Source organism: Panthera pardus, unplaced genomic scaffold, assembly GCF_024362965.1.
Source record: "Panthera pardus isolate Hobbes unplaced genomic scaffold, ASM2436296v1 HiC_scaffold_25, whole genome shotgun sequence".
Taxonomy (NCBI): Eukaryota; Metazoa; Chordata; class Mammalia; order Carnivora; family Felidae; genus Panthera; species Panthera pardus.
The window spans coordinates 31,959,807-31,972,102 of NW_026526821.1; the positions used below are offsets into that span (position 1 = coordinate 31,959,807).

The window sequence follows — 12,296 nt, forward strand, 5'->3', positions numbered from 1 at the left end:
GAACGGCGAGCAGATATTTGAGGGGGATTTAACTTAGCAACATAGATCCAATGAAGGCTCTGCTTGAATAGATTTACGGTTACTAATATTCTCAGAATGCAGAAACCACAAAGAACTGAAAAATAGGATTTTTTTTTTTTTCTGATTGGGGATCATTTGCAACCTCACTCTCAACCTTTGTCATCTGGTTCTTCCCTTCTCCCCTCAATCCCATGCCACTTCCCCCACTTAAGGAAAAGGGTTTCCTTTTTGCTTTGTTGCCTTATTGACTACATTTTACAAAAATTGTTTTTAAGAAGAAGATTCAGTCTATCCTCTTCGATGAGATTTGTTTCCGGCTTCTATGAGGTTTCATGAAATCTCTAGAGCACTGAGCTCTGACCACATGAGTAGTTTGGAAAACAAGATGAATCGCGTTGGAGGAAGAAGGAAAGGCCAGTTCTGGATTAGATTAATGGGGTTGAGACATTTGTTATTCTTAATAAACAAGCTAGAGAAAAAAATGGTAAGATTCAGGAATTTTGTTAAGGTTATAGTGTTTGCTGGCAAGAATGACTGTGTCCTCTGACGTTTGTATCTACCCAAATATTCCAGTTACTCTCACTGTGACATAGGCTGCGTCAAGCTTAACGTAAAACAACTATCATTTTACTCTGGTTGTGGCTCTCATGGGTCAGGAATTCAGAGAGGGCACAGTGAAGACAGCTTGTCTCTGCTCCTTGACATCTGGGACTTCATTTGGGAAAACTCAAACAGCAGGGAGTGACTTGAGAGTTTGAGGCTGACATCATCTGAAGGTCTGTTCACTTATAAGTCTGGAGGTCCGTCCTGGCTGTTGGCTGGGAACTCAGCTGAGCTGTTGGCTGGAGCACCAGCATATGGCCTGTCCATGTCACTGCTTGAGCTCCCTCACCGCAAAGTGGCTGGGTTCTAAGAGTGAGCATCCCACGATGACGTGGGTGAAGCTGTGCTGTCTTTTATGATCAAGACTTGGAAGTCACACATAGTGTCAATTCCACCATAGTCTCAAACTCACCCAGATTAAAAGGGAGAGAATATAGGCTACATCTTCCCATGTCAGTTATACTGAGTGCCAGTTAAGAAGAGAGAGAAGGGAGATATTGTGGCCATCTTTGCAGAATACGAGGTGCCACATTGGGCATAAAGTATGTTTTAATTTTTCTCATATGGTAGTGTGGAGAATAAAGTTCTCTATGGCCCTTGAATCTAGTTGGAACAAAATTAATCATGTCCTTTTCTCTGTAGACTGGTGAGGAAGGAAAATAACACAAACCAGATAGAGAAAGTGGGATTAATTGATAATCATGAGTTCTCCTTGAAACCCAAGAATATACTAAAACTAAGCCAAGAGCGTTAGGGTGAGTGGGAGAAGATGGTTGATCAGGATCAACAGAAGCCTTGGAGAGAAGCTGGGGGAAAAAAAAACCCAACTTGGTAAAGCCAACTATCAGTGAAGCAAGGAGTCTCTCTGGAGAATCAACACCAAACTAGCAAATGAATCCTTGAGTTTAATGTGGTGGTTACGTCTAACATCCTTTCATCCCTCCCAGAACCAAATTTGGTGTTTAGAAGGCTCAATGCAACTGCTCTTTGCAGCCAACCCAAAGAGGTTTCTCTGCCCCTATTTCTCCTTCATCTTTTTCTTCTCCTGCTTTCTCTGGCATCCAACATTGTCCCAAGTTCAATCTCAACTCCAAAAATGCACGTACTTCTGGTGAATTGCTGGGAGAGAGCACTTTTTCGCTCCACTGCATTTTTGTATTATAAATTTCTGCTGGGGGTGCCTACATAGCTCAGTTGGTTAAGGGACCCTTGATTTCAGCTCAGGTCATCATCTCCTGGTTCTCCTGAGATCAAGCCCACATCAGCTCTGTGCAGGCAGTGCAGAGCATGCTTGGGACTCTTCCTCTCTCTGTCCCTCCCTTCCCCTCTCTCTTTCTCAAAATAAATAAACTTAAAAATTTTTTTTCAAGTTTCTGCTGGTAGACTTGAGATTCTCCCTTAAACACTAGGATATTTCTACCATCACCTGAAAATGTGTAGAGTGATAGAAGTCCTCCTTCTTAATTACTTTGGGAGATTTATAAACTGCAGTATGAAGGGAATGACCCTAATAGCAATGTGGTAGGCAGAATTATGGCCCCTCAAAGATATCTATGTCCTTATCCCTGAGACCTCTGAGTATGTTACCTTACATGGCAAAAGGGACTTTGCAGGGGTGATTAAGTGAAAGATCTAGAGATGGAGAGATTATCCTGGATTATCTGGTTGGGACCAATGTAATCACAAGTGTCCTTATAAGAGTGAGACAGGAGGGTCAGAATCCAAGAAGGAGATATGATGATGGATGAAGAGGTCAAAGAGAGAGAGAAAGAGAGAGAAGAAGAGATAGAGAGAGAAAGTTGAAGATGCTAAACTGCTGGAAGATGTCGGAGGGGCCACAAACCAAGGAATGCAGGTAGTCTCTTGAAACTAAAAAAGGCAAGAAAACAGATTCTTCCTGAGAGCCTCCAGAAGAAATCCAATCCTGAGACCCATTTTGGACTTCTGATATCCAAAGCTATAAAATAATAAACGTGTTTTGTTTTAAACCACTAATTTGGGATAATTTGTTATAGCAGCAGTAGGTAACTAATACAGATAGACAACTTATTTTTCTTGTTGTCATTTGTTTCAGACACGACAGGAGGCTTTTGGTGAAAGCTGCTTGGGGAAGAAATGTTTCTACAAATCTGCATGGACTGAGTTTGAATCAATATGGAAGGAGTTTGAATGAAGCCTTGAACAGTAGCTTCCAGAAGCTACACAGGAAGATACAGAGAAGAACAAAATTTGATATCATGGTTCTCTTTTTGTAATGTTTATTTATTTATTTTGAGAATGAGCATGAGCGGGGGAGGGGCAGAGAGTGGGAGAGAGAGAATCCTAAACAGGCTCCACACTCAGCGTGGAGCCCGACACGGGGCTTGATCTCACGAACCTCAAGATCACGACCTGAGCCCATAGTGACCTGAGCCAATATCAAGAGTCAGATGCTTAAATGACTGAGCCACCCAGGCATCCCTGATATCACTGTTCTAAAAACAACTTTTCTCTTGCTTAGGACACAACTATTTATATGGAGTATAACATAAACATATTGTATTTGAAATATGTATTTAACATATTATCTTCAAACATACTGTATTTAACTGATTAAGTTTGTTATGACAATCCAGGATCATATTTATGTAAATGTAAATGTGCTTAAAATTTGTCTAGAAAATTATTGATACTTCTGATCCCAGGTTGTATGAAACAGTGATAAATGCCAAGTATCAATAGACTATTCAAGTCTCGTGAGTAATGCTATGAAATTAGACATGGCTAACTGCTACAATTACCTGATTAAAGAATGGAATAGTTTATTTTTTCATATCTTTGTTAGGGTACATAAATAACACGATTCTCTCTTTTTAAATGTTTTTAATGTTTATTTTTGAGAGAGAGAGAGACAGAGCGTGAGCAGGAGAGAGGTAGAGAGGGAGGCATAGAATCCGAAGCAGGCTCTAGGCTCTGAGCTGTCAGCACAGAGCCCACATGCGGTTGAAACTCACAGACCTGTGAGATCATGACCTGAGCCAAAGTCGGACGCTTAACTGACTGAGCCACCCGGGCACCCCCTGTTTTTTTTTTAAAAAAATTTAATGTTTATTTTTGAGAGAGAGATAGAGTATGAGTGGGGGAGGGGAAGAGAGGGAGAGGGAGACACAGAATCTGAAGCAGGTTTCAGGCTCTGAGCTGTCAGCACAGAGTCTGACATGGGGCTCGAACTCACAAACCTCGAGGTCATGACCTGAGCTGAAGTCGGACATTTAACCGACCGAGCCACCCACTAAATAACATGATTCTCTTGAGAATTGTCTGAATCATGTCTTCATTTGCCCCTTCAGATTTACTTGATACTCTTCTTCACCCTGCTCTGTGCCCTGGAAGGCTGGGCCAACATGGGCCAATTCAATAGGCTCCCTGGCTTCCTTGCCTTCTGGCTTGAGACTTTGGCAGAGGTGTCCAATGGGTGACCAAAGGGAGTAAGAAGGGTGAGGTGGGAGTATATGTTCTTCCGATATCCTCCTAAATAAACTAGTACTCAAATCCTTGATTTAGAGTCTGCTTCAGGGGATCCGATCTGAGAGAGCATGATATCTGGGAACTACCCCATCTTCAGGGTGGACCCCTGCAAGCTTGCTTGTACTTCCCATAGCTAGCTGGACCCAAGCTATACCCGTCAGCTTCTCCTTCCCTGGAATCTTGTATTGGAACAGAGAGGATATAGGTCAGTGTCTGCAGGAGGCTAGGGCTCTCACATATGAACTCAGGAGCTTTGCAAGTGTACCAACAGGTAAGGGAAGCAGAGAATGCCAGTCTGCAGGACGGGGCAGAAGGGTGGTACAAGGAGGCAGGGGAGAGAGAGAGTGAGAGAGAGGGAGAGAGAGAGAGAGATAGAGAGAGAATGGCCCTGAGAATCAGAGAAGAGATGTGGCTTCTTGATCCAGATCCTTCCTAAAACCCTCCTACACCTGGCTCCTGCTCTGTGAATTATACCGATATGGGTACAATATAGGTATAAATTCTCCATTGTCTCTCAAGGTAGCTCAAGTAACTTCTATAACATACCATCAAAGAGTCAATTAACCCAGCAAATCATCGTAAAATTACACTCACACTCTCAGCGAACCAGAAAGCTCTGCTCCACTACACTCCCTGTGAGAATTTCCTTCTTGAAGGCTTGAAAGCACAATGATTGTTAATCCCCCACAGGTGAATGAACAAAGCTTCAACCACCCTCGGGCATTTACAAAATCTGGCCTAAAGACCCGCTTGGCACATACAGCGAGGTGTTTGTGGTCCAAGACAACCCAGAAAGGAACAATTTATTCCCTAATTACTCTCCTGGAGCAGCACAAGCTCACCAGGGAGCCCCGATCTAGAGATTGGTGGTAGGAGGAGGAAGTTGGAGAAAGTCAAATACGCTTGAACAGGAACACACTGTGACACCAGTTCTGCAAACTCCCGGTCCCTACTTACTGCCTGCCAGGGTTCTGAGTCCTCAGCTTTCTTGTCTTTACTTCCTGGGCCACCTAATGTGTGGGTGTCATAGGCTGCTCCCCATATGATACTGCTATTGAGGGAGCAAAAGTATCCCCTATCTGCCAGCCTGTCACAATTCATAAATTCTCATTATCAGGTTGTTCTTCTGGTTAAGCTATTATTTCTAGAATATCACTGCTAAGGCACAGATGTCCTATAAAATACAGAAAGAAGACTGGAAATGTTGTCGTTACCTTGCTGTTCAGGGTAGGGTGGCAGCAGAAAGATTTTTTTTTTTCTTAATGCTTTTTGGTGATCAGAGGGAGATACCAGAAAGGGATTGGAGAAGGAAGCATTAAAGGACCTTAAATCCGTTTGGAATTAGATTCATTTGTGGAACAAACATCTGTTGAGTGGCTGTAACAGGCATTGGGAATACAAAAGAACCAGCCTCCTGCTTTTATGAAACATAGAGATTAAAGAAAAAGATGGTTAGAGATCAAAGAGTCAGTCCAAGATGGTGGTTCTCAGCTAGGGGCCATCTGAGAACTCCTGGAGATGTTTTTGTCACAACTGGAGGAGTTGTTCCTGGCATCTATTGAGTAGACGCCAGGGACGCTGCTAAATGTGCTGTGACGTGCAGAACAACTCCTCCACAGTAAAGAATTATCTGGCCCAAGATGTCAATAGTGCCCTGGTTGATAAACCCTGTAGTAAGACAGTGATTCTCAAAGTATGGTTCCTGACAGGCAGCATCATCGTCATCTGGGAACTCATTAGAGATGCAAGTTCTTAGGCCGTACCCTAAACCTGCTGAATCAGAAATTCTGGGGGGTAGAAGCCAGCGTTCTGTGTTTTAACAAGCCCCCCAGGGGACTCTGATGCAGGCTCATGTTTGAGAACCACTAAATTAAGGAATGAAGGAACCTATCGTTACAAGTGAAGGCAAATGCTCTGAAGGAAAAGAACTCTGTACCAATGCTACTCAAAAAGTGGTTTACCCACTATTGGTAGCATCACCATCAGAGAGCTTGTTAGGAGAACAATTCCTGGGTCCCACCCTAGACCTGCTGAATCATGGAGAGATGTGTAGGGGTTAGATTGAGAGAGCCATTGTGGGCCATTCTAAGTAACTAAGACCTTAGATGATGGGAAATCAGAAATTTTTCGACTCTGGGTGGATCAAGTTCTGGCAATAAGCAGGATTAGGTTGGAGAAAAGATTAGAAGGAAACCAGATGGAAGGTTGTTGAGGTAGCTCCATGGGAGTGTGAACAAAGGCAGAGGTCGCAGAGATGAAATGAGGGAAGTACCAGTGGGAAAACCACAGGAGGAAGAGTGTATAGGATGTGATGACTGATTGGATTAGGGATGAAGGTATGCCAGGAATTCTTTTGACTGGAAGTAGCAAAAAAAATCCCAATTTAGAGTGGTTTAAACGGAGGAGTTAATTTTTCCCCATAGCAAGAAGTCTAGACCGAGGCAAATGCTGCCTTTGTTTCATGATTCAACAATATCAAGGCTGCTGTCTCTCTACTTCTCTTGGCCTTTTCTTAATAGTTGTCACCTCATGGTCACAAGATAGCTGCTGCAGTTCCAGATGTCTTGCTTGCATTCAGGGATGGAAGGAGCAAATAAGAAAGACAGGGTCTGTTCCTTTCAATAAAATAGCAAAAGTGGGGCGCCTGGGTGGCTCAGTGGGTTAAGTGTCTGGCTTCGGCTCAGGTCATGATCTCCTGGTTCTTGAGTTTGAGCCCTGCCTTGGGCTCTGTGCTGACCGCTCAGGGCCTGGAGCAAAAGCGTTTGTAAAATCATTCAGAGACTTCTAGTTATTGGCCAGAACTGCACCCCATGACCACCTATAGCTACAAAGTAGTGTGAAAAAACGTTTATCATTGGCATCTCCATGGCAGAGAAAGAGGTTTGGAAGTTGGTATTAAGTCCTCCAATCTACAGCATCTGTAAGGGAGGAAGGAGTAAACTAGACTGACTCTGGCTTCAGCTAATATGGGGAGTCTGGCACTATTCTGTAGGATAGGAACATGGTGGGAAGAAACAAATTTGGAATGGGAAGGACATTAGGGTAGATTGCCTACTGCAATAATTCTATCCACTGTTGTATATATAGCTCTTTGTTATGAGACTGCTACTTTTTAAAATGTTTTTATTTATTTTAGAGAGAGAGACAGCAAGGAGGGGCAGAGAGGGAGACACAGAATCAGAAGCAGGCTTCAGGCTCTGAGCTGTCAGCACAGAGCCTGACATGAGGCTCGAATTCACAGACCTGTGTGATCATGACCTGAGCCAGTCAGACGCTTAACTGACTGAGCCACCCAGGCATCCCTAGACTGCTATTTGTACCATCAAGAAGTAGAATTTACTTCTCCACCCTTTGAGTTGGGGTTTGGCTGTGGGACTTGCTTTGGTGCATGGGACATTAGCAAGGGTAACACAAGCAGGGCCCTGAAAAGCACTTATACATGGAAGCCTGATCTCTTTCAACCAGAGGAGGAACACTGAGACCATGATGTGCATAAGCCTTTAGAGGAGAACTGAAGTGCCCCAGCCAGGAGCTAGTATCAACCACCAGATACATGAAGCCCTTTTAGGCCAAGATGAACCACCAGAGACTATAGCTTCATGAGTGAACTCCGGTGAGATCAGCAGAATTGCCCAGTTGAATCCAGCCCAAAATGCTATTCAAAGAAATATGAGCAAGTTAATATCCTGGTGAAAACATCCCAGGAACTACCTGAACTTAAAAAAAATTAATTTTAATTTTTTTAATTTTTATTTTAGAGAGAGAGAGCAAGCAGGGGAAAGGGGCAGAGGGAGAGAGAAAGAGAGAGACAGAATCCTAAGCAGGCTCTGCACTGTCAGCATGGAGCAGGACTTGGGGCTCAACCCCACAACTCTGGGATCATGACCTGAGCCGAAATCAAGAGTCAGACACTTCTACCAATTGAGCCGCTCAGGTGCCCTGTACCTGAACTTTTTGATCTGAAGCTGCAGATCGGGATGCAGGAGTTATCAGCGTAGAGGGAGTACATATTTGAAGTTGTGAAAAGGGATGAGATCGCCTTGGGGCACCTCAGAAGCACCAGTGAGAGGTGGAAAAGAAACGGGCATAGAGCTCATAAGAGCAATTTCCAGAAGAAAAGTATCAACAGTGCCATGTGCCAAGGAAATATTAGGAAAGATGAAATCTGAAAAGAGAATGTTGGATTCGGCAATTAATGATTGGTCATCAGAGATCTTGACCAGAGCAGTTTCGGGAGACAGGAGGGCCCAGAGGTCAGGTTGCAATAGGATTACAATGGGTTGAAGAGTAAGCAGCAGGTGGGAAGTAGACTGTTTTTCCTGGGAGTCTGGGCTGTGTAAGCAAATAGAGGGAGAGGGGGCGGGGTGGTAGCTTGATGAAACCACACAGTCAAGGGAGGCCTGAAGCTTCTTTTTGTCTTTCAAGATAGGGGAGGCTTGAAAATGTTTAGAAAGTGTTGGGATAGGGAGGATATTAAGAAAAGCCATAATATCCACTAGGACTTGTTTCTTGAGAGGCAGGGCTTCTTTTAATCAGGGGAAAGGACGCCATAACACACAGAATGAAAGAAAACAAACACAAAACTAGAGGGTAGGCGTTGTGGGGGTGAATGAGAGAGACAAGGTTGTAGATATGGGAGTGGGAAACTGAGGTACCCAGGCTTGACAGCATCCATTTCCTCTGGGTTGTCAGAGATCCAAGAGGCAGAAGACAGGCTTTAAAAGAGTAGCAAAGCTTTGGAACAGGCTCTATGGGCGTGAAGGAGGGAGCTGACCGGGCACCAGTGTGGGATTCACTGGGATGCTGAGATCCATCTGAGGTTTGATGATCACTCATCTGGCCACTACCTGTGCCAGCTGTGTAGCACTTGGCAGTCTATGTGTACGAACTAGCAATGTGAATACTGGCTTACTCCATGGATTTCCTCCTAACTTCATTTCCTGCAACACAAACTCTTCTTTTAATTTTTCTGATTATTAAGTTTTACTGGGCATGTGGCTTTCACGATCAAAGACTGCATTCACAAGCTTCTCTTGCAGCTAGTTGTGGCCACTTGACTAAATACTGACCAATGGGATATGAGTGCCAGTAAGTGTCCCTAAAGGACTAGGCATGGCCATCTTTCTCTCTTCCTGTTTCTCTCTGGTTGGAATGCAGATATAATGGCTTGAACCCAAGCAACTATTTTTGGTTATGAGGGAGAAGCTACACATTTAAATGGCAAAGCAACAAGATAGAAGGGATCTTGGTCCCAAATGATCACGGAGCCAATATATCAGCACTGGACTAGCTACTAGCCAAAAGTCATTTACATGAAGAAAAATATTCTATCACATTTAAGTACATTTTCTGTTTTATATAAATGAAACTAATTCTAAATTTCCATACTCACTGCTCTCTTGAAGAGCCTCACCTACACTGATATTCTGTCAACTCCAGATGCCTATATATTTCTCAACTCCCTATTTAAGTTTCTTCTAAGGTCTTTTTTGAACACCTACTACATGCTTTGACCTGGCATCAGCTCTCCTTATTCAAATCTCTGACCAAAGACTTACCACATTTGGGCACTTCTGTTTATATTTTACTTCTGATTAAACCTAAGGGGAAATACTCTCAATTCTTACTCAACTATTTTTAGTATTGCATTATTTTCACCGTGCTACAAAAAAAAAAATCATGCCATCCTGTGTTACACATTTATTAACTCATTTATTCAACATTGATTTGAACACTTTCTATGTACTTTGAAGTGATGGACTTCACAGAGACACAAAAATCAGTGTGGTATCCCATCAAGAACTTGACCACCCAGCACAAGAGAAGAATATGAAAGTAACTAAAATAATGAAATTAGAAGTGATGCAGCCATATTTTGCATGTTTTGGAAAAGTAGGCAATATTTGAAATATTTTCCTAAATTTCCCATTGTGGTTTGTAAGACTGGATTTAGAACTAAAATTTCCTGATTCCCAATATTCTGGTCCTTGTATCAGACTCCACCCTAAGCCATGATTCCAAGTTTCATAAAACCATCTTAAAAAATTTTTTTTTAATTTGTTTAAAAGTTTAAAAAAAGAAAACAAGGGCTGTGAAAGAAGTAGGAGTTGATTTAAGTTTATTCATTTGTTTCCCAGTGTCAGGGCCCGAGGTAGATGTTGAGATAAAATTGAAACAAATGACTGATGTGGTCTTGTCCTCACAGATATTAAAAATAAATCTCCCATGTAAACATCAAGTGCTAACTGTGATGAAAACATTTCCAAAGGGAGGTCCAGAGAGGATATGATGGAGCGTTGGTCCTAGACAGGAAAAACATGGCAGGGGGTGGGCTGGGGAGGGGAGGTAGCCTAGCAAAGGCATGAGGAAAGGCCCATTAACAGGAGAGAATAACAAAGACACTGAGAGTTGGCTCACTTCCTGGAGCTCAGAGAGCAAGGGGAAGTGAACGTGGTGTAAGAGGAGATGGGAGAGGTAAGTAGGCGCCAGACTGCAGAGGCTCCTGTAGACCACATTACAACTTTGGCTTATTTTAAGAGCAACAGGAGGCAAGTGAAGTGGTTTGCTTTCAAACAGATCCCTCGGGCTGCCAAGTGAAGAGAGAAATATGGGGATGAGGAAAGAGTAGGAAGCAGGGAGACCAGTTTGGTGGCCATGACGGGAATGCATCCGTGAGGTGAGAATAGCCTGGACAAGGGTGTGCTGTGGGGGGAGAGAGACTGATAGGAGAAGTCTTCAGGAGGACTTAGCAATAGTTTGGAGCTGGGATATGAGTAAAGAGAAGTCAAGGAGGACACTTGGGCGTTTGGGTTTCTTCACCTGATGGATGATGCTATTATTCAGGGAAGAACACGAACCAGATTTGGGGATGAGGGCAAAATGAAACAGGTCTTTCTTGAGTCCAGTTTTGGACATGCTGACTTTAAGATGCCCTTGAAATACTCAAGTGAAAATGTCATGAAGGGGGTCAAAAAATGGGTCTAGATTCACTTAGGAGTGGGACCTGGGTGGGAGAGAGGGATGATGAGTTACCTGTGGGTCGGTTCAAACTGAAGCTACAGGCAGGGATGAGACAACCCAGGCAGTGTGTGGGCATTAAGGGGGCAGGGGGTGGGGAGTGAGTGGAGAAACACCAGGGCTGGGTGGCCAGGTAGGGCAGCAGGAGCCCAGGTAGGAACTGGCTAAGGAAAAGGAGGAAAAGCCGGAGATGGTAGAGACTTGTAGGCCAGTCAGGAGAGCATTGTTTTCATTTTATTTAAGTTTATTTATTTATTTTGAGAGAGAGACAGAGAGAGAGAGAGAGACAGAGAGAGAGAGAGAGAGAGAGTCACAAGTAGGCTTTGTGATTGGGAGTGGAGCCCAATGTGGGGCTCAAACTCACAAACTGTGAGATCATGACCTGAACCAAAATCAAGAGTCAGATGCTTAACTGACTGAGCCACCCAAGTGCCTCAAAGAAAACATTTCAAGGAGCGTTCAACAATGTCAAAAGCTGCTGGGAGAATGAATAAGATGTGGCCCAAAATCTGCCTGGGGAATCCAGTGTCATGGTGACGATTCAAGTTCAAAATGCTTTGATGGAATGAGAAGGGTGAAAGCCAGTCTGGAGGGAATTGAGGAGTAAACAGAGGTACGGAAATGGAGGCAGAGTATAGATAATTATTTTGAAAAGCTTGACTGCAAAGTGGAAGAGAGAACTAGGGCAAAAGCTAGAGAAGGATGTGGGCTTGAGGGCTTTTTTGTTTCTCTTTATGGTAGATTCATAAATAGAAAATCCATAAATTGATTCAAATACACACAGAAATTTAGAACATAATAAAAGTGGCATCTCAGATCTCTGGGGCGAAGACTTTTTACGAAATGGTGTTGGCATGCCTGAATAGCCATTTGGACATTCTAAAATTGGATCTATACCTCATATCACATATGAGTAAATTCCAAATGAATTGGATCTGTAAATGTAAAAATGAAACCATACAATTCTAGAAGAAAACGTGTGAATTCCTTGATATCTTGAGGGTGGGGTAAGGCTTTTGTTTGTTTGTTTGTTTGTTTGTTTGTTTTTAGTAATCTCTATACCCAATGTGGGGCTCAAACTCAAAACCCTGAGATCAAGAGTCACATGCTCTTCTGACTGAGCCAGCTAGGGACCCCTTTTATGTATG

At 43.2% G+C, this 12,296-nt stretch overlaps 1 protein-coding gene across 2 annotated transcripts in view; it reads left to right on the forward strand.

Annotated features, from left to right (window-relative positions):
- Positions 1-10,521: 10,521 nt before the first annotated feature.
- SHLD1 (shieldin complex subunit 1) overlaps positions 10,522-12,296 on the forward strand; it is a 99,384-nt gene continuing 97,609 nt past the window's right edge. The window contains exon 1 of one of the 2 annotated variants that reach the window (XM_019462571.2): positions 10,522-10,605. The gene's annotated coding sequence lies outside the window, so the exon portion shown is untranslated. The remainder of the gene's footprint in view (positions 10,606-12,296) is intronic. The other variant, XM_019462572.2, reaches the window with a different exon arrangement.